At 47.3% G+C, this 13,445-nt stretch overlaps 1 protein-coding gene and 2 non-coding genes across 5 annotated transcripts in view; all 3 read left to right on the top strand.

Moving 5' to 3' along the window:
- The first annotated feature begins 504 nt into the window (after positions 1-504).
- Positions 505-13,445, top strand: part of CCNB1IP1 (cyclin B1 interacting protein 1) — a 43,537-nt gene continuing 30,596 nt past the window's right edge. The window contains exons 1-5 of one of the 3 annotated variants that reach the window (XR_012664756.1): positions 505-990; positions 4,053-4,134; positions 6,577-6,708; positions 8,552-8,629; positions 9,592-9,649. The gene's annotated coding sequence lies outside the window, so the exon portion shown is untranslated. Of the gene's footprint in view, positions 991-4,052; positions 4,135-6,576; positions 6,709-8,551; positions 8,630-9,591; positions 12,127-13,445 lie in introns of those variants that run through there. The other 2 variants (XR_012664757.1, XR_007354418.2) reach the window with 2 other exon arrangements.
- LOC125629488 (small nucleolar RNA SNORD126) lies at positions 8,206-8,283 on the top strand. Its single transcript, XR_007354427.1, has one exon. It is a non-coding gene; the product is annotated as a small nucleolar RNA SNORD126 (small nucleolar RNA).
- Positions 9,171-9,318, top strand: LOC125629486 (small nucleolar RNA SNORA79). Its single transcript, XR_007354425.1, has one exon. It is a non-coding gene; the product is annotated as a small nucleolar RNA SNORA79 (small nucleolar RNA).

Here is a 13,445-nt window from a genome sequence, read left to right as displayed (position 1 = left end):
ACAAAGCTTAAACTTGTTCTTCATAATCATTTTAAAAACAATACTAGCTGTCTATTTAATTTTAAACATAGCAGAAAATATCCACCCCCCTTTCCATTTCTTATAAGGAGTCTTGAAGTTTAAATCTCCTCAGTGTGACAGATATGCTTGCTTTGATCTGGTTAGCTCTGGGAAGTCCAGGGGCTCAGGGCGGCTGGTCCTGTGCTGCCCGGGGTCCCTAGAGACAGCTCTGTCTGCCATTAGGGAATATTTTCCTGAGAACCCCCTGTAACATTTTGCGAACCCCCAGGGGTTCACAAACCCATTTGGGAACCACTGCACTAGGTGCTTTTCAGCACCTTAGGCTCCTAAACAACCTTTAGAAACTTGGCTCTCTCCTCCCAGTATCTTTCTGTATTTTCCAGTCCTGGAATTCAGAATGAGGAAAATCCAAAGTGCTATATAAATGTGAAATAGGTTTATTGATATTACACTATTTGTAAGGGATTTGGGGATCAAAATGACCCCAAAATTCCAAGGCTAAATTTTCAAAACCAGAAGCCTTAAATTTAGATTCTGAAATCCTGATTTAGCCTCCTAAATAAGTGGGCTGACTTCTAGAAATGGTAAACATGTCTGCTAGGCAGTTTTGAATATCATAAAATATCAGGGTTGGAAGGGAGGTCATCTAGTCCAAACCCTTGCTCAAAGCAGGACCAATCCCCCATAGTTGCCCCACATCCCTAAATGGCCCCCTCAAGGATTGAATTCACAACCCTGGGTTTAGCAGGCCAATGCTCAAACCACTGAACTATCCCTCTCCACCATTTAGCCTGCATCTGGTCTTGATTCAGGGAAATGAGAGAAGGACTGGCGTATGCTCTCAGCCAATTGCAAAAGCTGCTTTCTTTCCTGTCCCACCTACCACATCCTCTCATTTTGTTTCTGTCTCTTTCATCATCATTCACCCACAGTGCTTGCTGTTCCTGTACTCCCAGACCGGCATGCTTGGTAAGTTGCAAGATCTTTAGCTCGTTTTGAATCCTTTGCTAATCTGAATTTAATTTTTGCCATCCACCCATGTGTTAGGTTTGGAATAAATGTTAAACTATATGTGGTGCAGAAAGGCTTTTCCTTAGTCCTCCCCCCCGCATGATTTGGTGACTTGTTTCAGGGCAGGCAGGGAGTGTGCTGCAGAGCTCGGAAGCGACCCCAGGAGTTCTGACGCTTAGTTTTGCCCTTTAATCCAGTAGACTCTACTCCCAGCTCCGGGAGGGAGAGCAAAGTCCTGAGACCCGCTCCTCCTGCTATAACCAAACCATAATAAACAGCAAGAGTTTTATGTACAAGTGTGTGTCCCTTTAAGAGGAAAAAGCACATGGTGGGGGAGCCGGTGAAGGCTGAACAAAGGACGTCCTTGCTGCGGCGGGGGCAGGGTTCGGAAGGTGCCTTCCGCTGTGTGTTCTAGGACTAGCAGCCTCTTTCGGGGTGCGGAATGAGCTGGGAGCGGGTTTGACTTGGGGTTCAGAAATGCTGCTGCTGGTGGTAATGGTGAAGCTGACCACTCCGTGTGTGGTGGATGTGTTGGGGGAAAGGGTGGGAGTTGAACGTCGCTCCAGGCCTCAATTTTGCTCTGGCTTTTCTCCCCACTTTATAATTTGCCGGTGAAACTCCACTGAAGGAAGTATATGGAAGTTTAGTTACAAGAGAAGAAAGTTGAGTGGGCTCTGCTGGCTTTGAAACACACCGTGCAATTCAGAGGCTATCTTGAGCCCAATGTGGCTCTCGTGGTAAAACGCCTGTCTGCTTGTATAGTGCCTTTGCTGAAGCTCGGGTGCTCTCCAGACCCCATTTTAAAAATGGGTTTCATGATGGATGGGCTGGGAGTCAGACTCCTGGGTTCTACCCCAGCACTGGGAGGGTAGAGGGGCCTTATGGTAGGTGAGCTGGGAGTCAGGACTCCTATTACTGGCTCTGAAGATGACCCAGGGGTGACCTTGAGCAAGCTACTTTGCCTGTGCCTCTCTGTACCTCAGTTTCCCCAACTGTACAATGTGAATAGTACTTCATAAGGAAGCATGATTCATTAATGATTATGATTATAAAAAACACTCCAATCTGGAATGGGAGTTACTAGAAAAAGAGAAAATTATTAAATATTGTTGTTTCTGCATCTGTTTTGACCCCTTATTAGCTACAGGTGGTTGGGTACTTCATAGCCTTTGAGCCATCCCTGTCAGCAACCTTTACCTGATCTGTAGCATCTTAAGACTCTTTGCATCTACCAAGGTAAAGGAAGCCAATCACTTTTATACAGGTCAGAAAGATACTCCTTGAGCCCAGGATCTATGAAGCCTCAAAGGATGTCAGATACAGAATGCAAACACCATAGGCTGCAAGCAGCCAGGCTTTCCCAGAAAGATTCTGTGCCTTGCTCTGGGGGGTTGGATCTGCAAATGAGGCAATGGGATAAAGTCTGGAGGCTGATTCAGGGCAGCAATGGGTTCAATTAAGGATTGTTCTAACACAGAAGATTGGAGCTACATAGGATGGGTGGCCTAACAGGCCTGTTTTCTTGGGGTCAATGTAGGATTGTTCCCTATAGTCTGCTTTCTGTCCCTGTGTTCACTCTGGTTTTAAAAGCCATAAAGTCAGTCAGGAAGAGCTGAGACTAGAAGTGTAAATGCGGAAGAGGCTGAGAGGAAGGAGGACTCAGCAGACTTGAGAGACATGGGCTTAATTTCTGGCTCCACCACAAATTTCTTGTGTGACCATGTGCCAGTCTTAGTCTCTCTGTGCCAGATTTTTACAGGTACTTGGGCACTAAAGATACAGATAGATATGTAGTGGAATGTTCAGAAACATGTAGGTTCCTAACACCTACTGATTTCATTCTGTGTCTTTAGGTGCCCACAGACATTTTAAAAACTGGCCCAATGCCTCAATTCTTTAGCTGTAAAATTTGGAGAATAGCAGTGCCCTACATCACCAGGAAGAGATTGTGAGGTGGCGCCATGTAAGACTGACCTTCATTTGGTTATATTCATGGCTCTGCCACTTGCTGGTGACCTGAGGGTAGTCATTTGCCACTCTGTGCCTCAGTTTCCCCATCTATACAATGGGGATGATATTGACTTCGCAGGGCGGATGAGAATTAATATTTGTAAAGCACTTGGCATTGGATTGTTGGAGCCTAAGGGGGGGTAAGGTACCTAACTTCCTTAGGGTCCTCTGAAAGCCTCACTGTTCAACATTTTTGGAAGGAAGGATCTAGAGAAGGACAAACAATTGTCAGGGACTTGAACCCCAGACGGCACGGTTCGTTGTCTGACCGCAGAGAGACAGGCAACACCAGCAAAGTCCAAGTATAAGCTCTTCATTGAAGAGTGCACACAACAATAGAGAGCAGCCCATCTCCAAAGAGAACCAGCTACCTCTTAGGCAAAACTAATAGGTTTTTATAGACAGGTCCGTCGTGGCACAGATTATTCATGAAATAGCCCAAACTCCGCTCCCCTTTGTTAGTTAAAAGTTCTTTATCATGCACGCATACCTATCCCCTATTGTATATAGCTTTTTGCAAGTCGTTATGCCTCCCCAACTTTCTTATCAATCCAGTTGTCAAACAGGGGACAAGGAGTTAAGAGCATACATGAAACAGAAACAGGGAGTGGAGACAGTGTGTCTCCTTCTCATTCTCAGAACATCTGGCGCGATAATGCAGGTCTCCTCCTTAATTCACTCCTTGCAACTTAACAAGCATTCTTTCATCCTGCCTATCTCATTCAGGAACTTTCCTAGCATTCCTGCATTGGCCTAACTTTGGTTCGGTTGACATAACTGCTTCGTGTTAAAATTTTCCTAACACCCCTCATTACTGTATTAATTTTAGAGAGTGTAGCTTCTGCATTATTGGGACTTGCTGCTGCTTACCCCTAAAGGTGGGAATATCCTGTTGTAGAAGCTTTTACACTCTTGTCTCTAATGTAACCTCTTTTCTGACATAGCTGTGGTGGAGTTGCCAGGTTTTGGTCTGTGTATCCTAAACCACTGTTTGTATCCCTTCATTTTAGGCTGAAAATTGAACTGTTGAGCTGGGAGGAAACAATTGCTTTGGACCAGTGCCATGTTCCAGATACGGGGAGCAATGAGCTGGTATGAGATAGGCTTTTTACAGAGGAAGGGAAATCCCTTTCCCAGGGAACTAAACTCAACATAACAGCAAAACTGTCGAAATCTAGGGGCAACTATAGTGGGTTAGGACAGGGGGGCTGGGAGTCAGAACCCCAGAAGTCTATTCCCAACTCTGGGGGAGTGTGAACTAGTGGTTAGAGCAGGGGTGGCCAACCTGAGCCTGAGAAGGAGCCAGAATTTACCAGTGTACATTGCCAAAGAGCCACAGTAATAGGTCAGCAGTCCCCCATCAGCCCCCCCCCCCTACTCCCCGCTCGGGCCTCCCAACCACTGGCAGCCCTGCAGCGCCTGCCTCTCCTCTTCCTCCTCCCCCCCCCCAGCCAAATCAGCTGTTTCATGGCATGCAGGAAGCTCTGGGGGGGGAGGGAGGAGGAGCCAGGGCACGGCAGGCTCGGGAAGGGGTGGAGTCGGGACAGGGCCTGTGGCAGAGCCAGGGGTTGAGCAGTGAGCACCCCCAAACATGCTGGAAAGTTGGCGCCTGTAGCTCCAGCCCTAGAGTCTGTGCCTATACAAGGAGCCGCATATTAACTTCTGAAGAGCCGCATCTGGCTCCCGAGCCTCAGATTGGCCACCCCTGGGTGAGAGCAAGGAAGTCCAGTCTAGCTGTAGAGAAGGGGGACTGGGAGTCCTGGGTTTTATTTGCCTACCTCTCTTTAAGGGCTGTACCAAGACTATAATTTCCAACCTGGAGAGAGGATTCCAGAGTATTCCTGTTAGGTAGATCAGGGCAGGATTAGGCCTGTGTCACAGAGTCCCCGGGCGATGCTCTGGAACTGCTCCCTACAAAGCCAGTCAGGACTCTGGCGGAGCCTCCTCTCTCTGAGCATACTGTCTCCAGGGCAAGAAGCTTACACAGCTTCAACTTTCCTGGGTCTGACCTAGGAGCATTCAGCATCCCCTTCCACAGCATGTGCTTCCCGCAGCGAGTCCGCCAGGCGGGGCTCCTGGGAAAACCAGAGGGCCCTGCACCCCAACTCCGCAGTCAGACATGACTCTCAGCCAGCCGGTAACACAGAAGGTTTATTCATCGACAGGAACACAGCGTAGAACAGAACTTGTTAGCGCACAAATCAATGACTTTCAGCCAAGTCCATCTCCTGTGCCCCAAGCCAGCAGAGAGCAACTAGCTTCCAGCTGCCTGGCCCCTGCACTGCCCATTGCTCCTCCTCCAGCCTTTGTCTCCTTCCCAGTCCAAGAGTCACCTGGTCGCATCCCCCTCCTGGGTCTCAGGTTATGAAGGGGTGGCCATAGCATCCGTGCAGGCAGCTGGAGCAACCCCCACAAAAGTCTCACATGCTTATACCCACCACCTAGACATGGGTGCAATACAAAGGGAAAGTGAGGCGCGCACAGCATTCATGCAAAACAGTAAGACTCACATACAACATAACAAGGGGAAATCTCCACTTCATCACAGCCTGCCAGACTGTCTCCCTTCCCCCAATTAGTGCAGGCTGAGCCGTGTCAAATCTTCAGTTCTGGCCTTTGGATTGTAGCAGATGTTTTTCAGCTCTGACTTTATACAAGTGTCTGTTACGAGTTGTGTTGACGGATCCAGCATTCAGCTACGATCATGGAGTGTAGTAGGAATGACTTGTGGCTTTTGGGCCTTGCTAACCTACTAGCCTGTGCGAGTCTCCAGGCCTTCACACTGGTGTTGCCTTAGTGATGTAAACATCAGGTTTTAAATCCTCAGTGTCCAGGATTGGTTCATCTCTTTCCCCTTCCACTGCAGATAAATTAACGCTATTGGTCTGAAGCTGTTCAGGTCTCTTGCTTGAGGCCTTAACAAAATTTGAGATCCTGTCTGCTCACTGTGGACATTAAAAGGGCCATGGGATCTTTTGTTAGCATAGGTGCATAGGGAGCTTGGCCAGTTGTCTGCTAAAAAAGGATTCTCAACCTTTTTTTTTTTTTTGAGGTCCCCACAACATGTTATAAAAACTCCAGGGCCCAGCAGGGGTTGGGGGGGCTGGGCTTCAGTGGAGCGGGAGTGGCTTCTGCCCAACAGGGTGTTAGCTCTGTGGGGCTTGAGGCTCCGAGTTTTCTGTCCTGGGCCCCAGCCAGCCTAGTGCCAGCCCTGCTTAATGGACCAGCCGCGCGCCCCCAGTTGAGAACCACTGTGCTAAAATATTCCCCTCCCTTCTCCTGTTGCACTTTGCTCTGACTGTCTCTCTTCACCCTAGAAGTGACTTCGTTTTAGTCCTGCTGTCTTCTCCTCCATGTACAGTGCTAGCTCTTCCTGCCTAGATGTGCCCAGGTAGAACTGGCCTGTGGTGTGCTGGGGAATTCAGTTTAGATGGGTCCAGAAGCAACTCTGATCTCTGGTATAGCTGCAGCAGCAGGGCAGAGGAAGAGGCTTTGTGGATCATGGTCTTATGAATGTTTCTTTGCCTGTTTCAGGTGGTGGAGAGGCTGGAGACTGACACCCCAACCCCACGAAACGATTGGGGCTGAAGTGGACAAATGAAGTTACTGAATCTTGAAAATGGGCTGAAATGAAACACCCCGGATCTGAGCACCAAGTACAGTAGGGTAAGGGTTTTCTGCTGAGTAGGGCCTTAAAGAAAAGAGACTGAGTGCTTTTACAGCCTACATGAGCTGAGATAAGGATAATCAGCTCCTGTGCTTTCAGGGCTTGCTCTGATCTCTGTGAGGGGTAGCGGGGAGTAGCCAGAGGTGTGTTGCTGGAGGCAGGATGCTTCACTTGATGGGGCCCATCCACTGTTTTATTATTAGTTATGTTACACTGTTGCCTAGAGGCCCTTCTGTGTTGGGGGTTGTACAGACGCTTAGCAACCATCCCTGTTACAAAGATTTTTGTTGACTTTGTCTGCTTAGGTTATAAAGGATGGAAGACAGGAAGCATCAGCATTACAGATGGGGAACTGAGGTACAGAGAGCTGACGGCTGAGATTTTTCAAAGGAGCCCAGTGGAGTTAGGCACCAAAATCAGAGATTTAAAAGGACTTGTTTGAGGTTCCCAGGGAGTCTGTGGCGGAGCTGAGAACTGATCCCAGATGTCCTAGTCCAGAACTTTAACCACACAACTATCTTGAGAGTGGGTGTTGAGGGCCGGCTCTCCCCTCAAGGCATTTCTTCTCGGACCCATGAGACCGCTCTGTGCTTTGCCATTGGTGGTGTCACAGCTGGGTTTGAGGGCATGGGTGGAGTCTGCCATGAGTATGTTAAGTCCATCTTTCACCTGATGACACGTGCCCTGAACAGACCCAACTACATCAAGGATGGAGAGAAGCATTAATTCCCTCTCCCATTTTGTGCCTGCAATGAAATCTAGTAGATGGGGGTCAATATTTAAGGCCAGGAGGGAACATTATGACTATCTAGACTGACTTCCTGCATCGCAGGGGGCATAGAAAGTCACCTAGTAATTCCCTATGACTCCCTGACTCCTTCCCATTTCTAAAACTCAACCATTAGCCCCCCGTCTCCACGTATGCTGCTTTAAAATAGTTCCCTGCATGAGCCCTTCTCACCCCACTGCGTCTCGAGTTAACTTCACTGCGCCATTTCCCTGGCTGGAACGGCTATGCCCTTAGAAGCTGCTCGTATGGCCTTATTGAAAAGCCAGATCTTCATAGGCCAGATGGAACCTCTAGATTGCCTAGTCTGATCTCCAGTTTAATACCAGCTGGAGAATTTCACCTAGCAATCCCACTGATTGTGTTTGCGTAAAGCATCCCTCCTAGAAAGGTATCCGTCTCCAATTTTTCAGCGTCCGTATTAAAATTGGGACACCAGAACTGGATGCGGTATTCCAGTATTAGACTCACCAGTGCCATATACATGGGTAAAATCACCTCCCTGCTTCTACTGGATACTCCCCTGTTTATGCATGCAGGGATTTTATCCGTCTTCTTTTTGTAGGTAGAGTTGGGGAGCTCATGTTGGAACACGAGGAAGTTGGGTGAGGAAGCAGCTAAAATTCTCAACCACTTGAGGTTTCAGAGTCCTGGGTGGAGGTTTGTGTGTGGGAGGGGCAACCACATCGCCACTTGTAGGACTAGGAGGGGTCTGCTGTGATGAACCGCATGTTCAGTCCGTGTTTCACCTGATCTACCCTGATTGTACACATGCCCTGAGCAGACTAATGAAACAAACACCTGCAGCTGACATCTGATTTGGGGGAAAGCTGATGTTCTAATGGTCTCCAATGGATAAAGTCCCAGGCAGTGAGAAGAATAAGTAGCAGATCCATGCAAACTCTTCAGAAACATGGATCTGGTTTTTGTGCAAATGAAGGAGGGGCATAGATGCAAGGAAAAGTTTTCCATGCAGTTGGTAGCTCTTCCCCCTCCCCCTTCTTCTCTCTCTCTCTCTCCGTTGACCTGGAAACATTTCCTCCTTGTATCTGTAGGGGCAGGAACTCTGAAAACAAAATTGGCTGGTTTCTCTTCTCCCTCCTCGCTCTGGATCCCTTATAGGAATCACAGATGTAAGTGCTGTTGGAAGTTCGTATCCATCCAGTTGGTTAGCATGGCCCCATATTGGCACCCCCCGCCAATGTCACCATGGGGGCAGGTATGGGGCAAGAAAGAGGTACTGTGGCAGACACGGCAGTTAACAAATGTCCCGCATAGAGTATAACATGCGTTCCGCATTCAGTGACAGTCTTTGAACTAAAAAGAAAAGGAGTACTTGTGGCACCTTAGAGATATAAATAAATACATTTTGTTAGTCTCTAAAGTGCCACAAGTACTCCTTTTCTTTTTGCGGATACAGACTAACATGGCTGCTACTCTGAAACCAGTCTCTGAACTGATCTTCCAAACATTGCCAGGCCGTCTTTCAGTACCTGAAGCTGCAGATGCTTTCAGAAAGCTGTATCTTTCTGCACACATGAACAGGAACTCCTTTCTGCAGGATTTTAGTAAGGAAACTGCTTAGTAAAGGTTTGCTCTTTAGAGAAATTCATGGTGTATCTCTCTAGAGAATCCTGTTGCTTTCAGAGCTGCTCATTTAAGGGAGAGTGGCCGCGATGACTGTTCCTCTTGCTGCCATGAGCCATGGGCAGTGGGATTTTGTGTCATCGCAGATGAAACTTGGCCTTTCTTCACTCAGAGTGCTCTTGGATGGGTTTGGCCGTCCGTTGGCACCTTCTGAATTTTGCGGGGTCAGACACTCAAAGAGGCAGAAGGGGACTGGACTTTTAGGGAAAGAAATGGGGTTGAAAAACCACCTGCTCTGTACCTATTTCTCTGTAAACTTTAGGCAGTTGGCTACGGTAACCAGACTGTAAAATTACTATGTGAGCTGAAAGATTGCCTGAGCTGAAGCAGTAGGAGCTATGCTGGCCTCAGCTGGGAGGAGTTAGTACAGTTAAGCTATCTAGTTTTCTAAGAGGCAGTTGTGTGCTGCATTCTGCATCTTTAATACTGAGATTCCTTATCTTTACAGGGATGATTTGAGATGAACCTTCAAGGAAAATGTATCTTTCTCTCCACCAGCATCAACTGTAAGAGAGAATTTGGGGCCTGAAGATTAAAAGATTTGCCCTGTCTCTGATCTGTATTACAAGGACTCTTTGAAGTTATGTCCAGGAAAGGCTGTACTAAAACCAGGATAATTAAACTAGAATGGATGTGTAAGAGTTGGGTATTTTTTGTACAAACGGACAGTGGTAGAACTGAGGGGGAAATGGAGCTTTCTCAACTCTAATCCACTGGTCTGAATTCAGCCCAGGTCAGTCGTGGCTGTGGTTGGGATTTTCACAGGAGGCTTAAGGGAGTTAGATGATATGCTGTTTTAGGCACCTTTTGAAAATCCCATCCCTAATCCATTGCTATCTGAAGGCTTTTCAGTTGCCCTTTCTGTAAAGTGAGTTAGGGTTTGACCTCATGTCTGAGATACAATGTCTGCCCAGATATTTTTAAAGTTCCTAGTCATTGTAATATCCATGGGCTTGTACAAAATTGAGGATCCGGATGATTATCAACATCGGTCTATTTACTGCTGGGTCCAAAATTACTTTCCACTCTTCTGTGAATTTACTCTCCCGTGTCCACTGTCTGTTTTCTACTACCAACACCGTTTAGGTTACGCTGAGATTTTCAAATGTGCTCAGGATTTGGACACTCGGTTCCCATTCAAAAAATTAATGGGAATTTAACAGGCAAATGCCATAGATTTGAAAATCCTTAACTTAAGCGTATTTAAACTATGTCTCCCTCACCCTGTAGGTGCAGACTCGTCTGACACTAGCTCAGACCCTTATTTTGTGCTCCCAATGTTGGCTTCCTCTATCATTCTCTTTTCTCTCCGCCCCAAATAAACAGATGTAGATCCTTTCCCACTGAGTGGGCAGCCACCACTGCAGGTCTTCTACATATTACAGTTCTTGTGCTGAACAGCTGGGAGGCAGTGAGAGAGATGGAGTTGAATGCTAGGGCTGTGTGAACTGAATTCAGCAACGTGTGGTTTTGAGTTTAGACGGTCCTGGGTTATATGGGACTCTGAACTCTGGAGTACAGATGTGGGGATCTGCATGCATGATACCCCCTAAGCTTATTTTTACCAGTTTAGGTTAAAAACTTTCCCAAGGCACAAATTCCACCTTGTCCTTGAACAGTATGCTGCTACCACCAAGTGATTTATACTATCAGGGAAAGGACCACTTGGAGTTCCTCTTCCCCCAAAATATCCCCCCAAACGCTTACACCCCCTTTCCTGCGGAGGCTTGAGAATAATATCCTAACCAATTGGTTACAAAGTGAACACAGACCCAAATTCCTGAATCTTTGGACACTGAAATAAAATCAATCAGTTCTTAAAAGAAGAATTTTATTTTTTAAAAAAGAAAAGGTAAAAATCCCCTCTGTAAAATCAGGTTAGAAGATAACTGTACAGGGTAACAAAAGATGCAGAAAACACAGATGAACCCCCTCTAGCCTTAGTTTCAAAGTTACAACAAAACAGGGATAAACCTCCCTCGAGGAAAGGGAAAATTCACAAGTTGAGAAAACAAAGATAAACTAATTCGCCTTGCCTGGCTGTACTTCCAATTTCTGTAATATGAGAGACTGGTTAAGAATGGTTTGGAGGACATGGATTGATGCCCCGTCCCTCTTAGTCCCAAGAGCGAACGAACACAGAAACAAAGAACCCAAAACAAAGCCTCTCCTCCCGCCCCCAGATTTGAAAGTATCTTTTGTCCCCATTGGTTCCTTTGGTCAGGTGCCAACCAGGTTATTTGAGCTTCTTAACCCCTTACAGGTAAGGAGGAATTTTAGGCTATCCTTATGGTTATGACACCCCATAACAATGTCCCTGTCTAATTTGTGTGTCCTACCAACAGAATTTAACATTTGGCACCCTGAATAGCACACAGCCCACAGTATTGGGAGGAAGGGAGAAGAACTGGGAGTGCACAGAATCTAGGGAGCAGCTGCTGGCATCGTGGGAGGTGCAGGGAGCCCCTGAATTAGAGGGAGATGGGAGGGTGGCATACAGGGTGCTCATGGAGAAATGCAGAGTCCCTGATGTGTACAATAAGCTCAGCCTACAGAAGCAATGAAATGTGCAAACCAGCAAGTTAAATCCAAATTAACAAAATAGTCCAATATAACAGCATCGAACCCTCCAAACCAGATGGTAAGGTTTGCAGTTATCAGGTTGTGTGGCTGATTGAATCCACGTGGAGTTATTTTATGACCTGGTCATTTTTGGGGCAGGGAATGGGGGAGGTGAGACCAGGACAAATGGGGATGTCTTATAGCATCCTGGGAAATTGAATCTGAAATCACCCGCTGTCACATGTTCAAACCTGGCCCTTTCCAGAAGCAGCAGCTCCATCCAAAAGTTGGAGGCAGGGTCCCATTGTTTCATGTTCTCTATGTATATAAATCTCCCCACTGTATTTTCCACTGAATACATCCGATGAAGTGAGCTGTAGCTCACGAAAGCTTATGCTCAAATAAATTTGTTAGTCTCTAAGGTGCCACAAGTCCTCCTTTTCTTTTTGCGAATGCAGACTAACACGGCTGCTACTCTGAAACCTGTCAATAAAGAAATGGTTGCTCATGTATTGCCCATATCATGCAGAAGAGCACCATTTTGACATGGCTCTTAGTAGGATCCTATAGGTGCTGTTTTGATGGTTGAGAGGGCAGTGTGTGGCTGGGTGCCATTTTGATAAGGTTTTTATGGGGGACCATGGATGCAGTTTTGATGTGGGTTCGGGGGGGCGCTCTGTGTGAGTGCTATTTTGATATGCATTTCGGCTCTGTGTGCCATTTTGATGTGGGTTAGGGAGCGGATGTATGTGTGCTGTTTTCACTGGGATCCCATTTTGATGTGGGTCAGGAGCTGGCATGTGGTGCCCTGTTGACGTGGAATGGGGAGTAGGTGTGGGGGGCCATTTACACTGGGAACCCATGGGTGCCATTTTCATGTGGATGACGAGTGGGTGGGCGGGTGCCCTGTTGACGTTGTTGGGGACACTGGGGCATGGCCACTAGGTAACTCGAGGGGATGGAAGACCACGAGTGTCGATGAAGCCCCCTCGCACTAGGCCAGGTGTCCTTGGCCCCCCCTCCTGCCTGGAGGCACTCGCAGCAGCTCTGCGTACTAGGCCCAAGTGTCCTTGGTCCCCCCGCCTGGAGGCACACACAGCAGTTATGCTGAGAATCTGCAACAATATGTTGCAGAGTCAGACTGCCTGAAACTAAGCAAGGCCAAACAGGGGAGATATGGAAGAACAATGCTGAATAAAGCAGCTTTATGTATAGTTTAACAAATGATACAGAGAATCAGGGAACTAGCTGGGAACTGGATTGGCTGGCTATATGGATACTTGGGGCAGCTTGCTATTGGATAAGTATGCTGGGAAAAAGGATGTATAAAAGCCTGTGTAACTTCCTGCTCTGTGTGCAGGATTTGAGATTTTATTCTCCCTGTACCTTTTTGGGATAGCTCAGTGGTTTGAGCCTTGGCCTACTAAACTCAGGGTTGTGAGCTCAATCCTTGAGGGGGCCATTTAGGGGTCTGGGGCAAAAATTGGGGATTGGTCCTGCTTTGAGCAGGGGGTTGGACTAGATGACCTCCTGAGGTCCCTTCCAACCCTGATATTCTATGATTCTCAGCAGCTGCAAATAAACTTTTCTGCTTCTCCACCCCATTGTGATTATTGGGTGTAGCACACCGGGTAACGAACCAACTCAAGCTGTTTTCAGCCTCTCGGCACTGGGTGCCGGCAGCAACGTGGAAGGGGAGCAAGCATGTAGGTGCTCTGTTGAAGTGGGGCTTGGGTGCCA

The sequence above is a fragment of the Caretta caretta genome, chromosome 13, assembly GCF_965140235.1.
Source record: "Caretta caretta isolate rCarCar2 chromosome 13, rCarCar1.hap1, whole genome shotgun sequence".
Lineage (NCBI taxonomy): Eukaryota > Metazoa > Chordata > Testudines > Cheloniidae > Caretta > Caretta caretta.
This window is presented reverse-complemented; position numbering and strand designations above follow the sequence as displayed.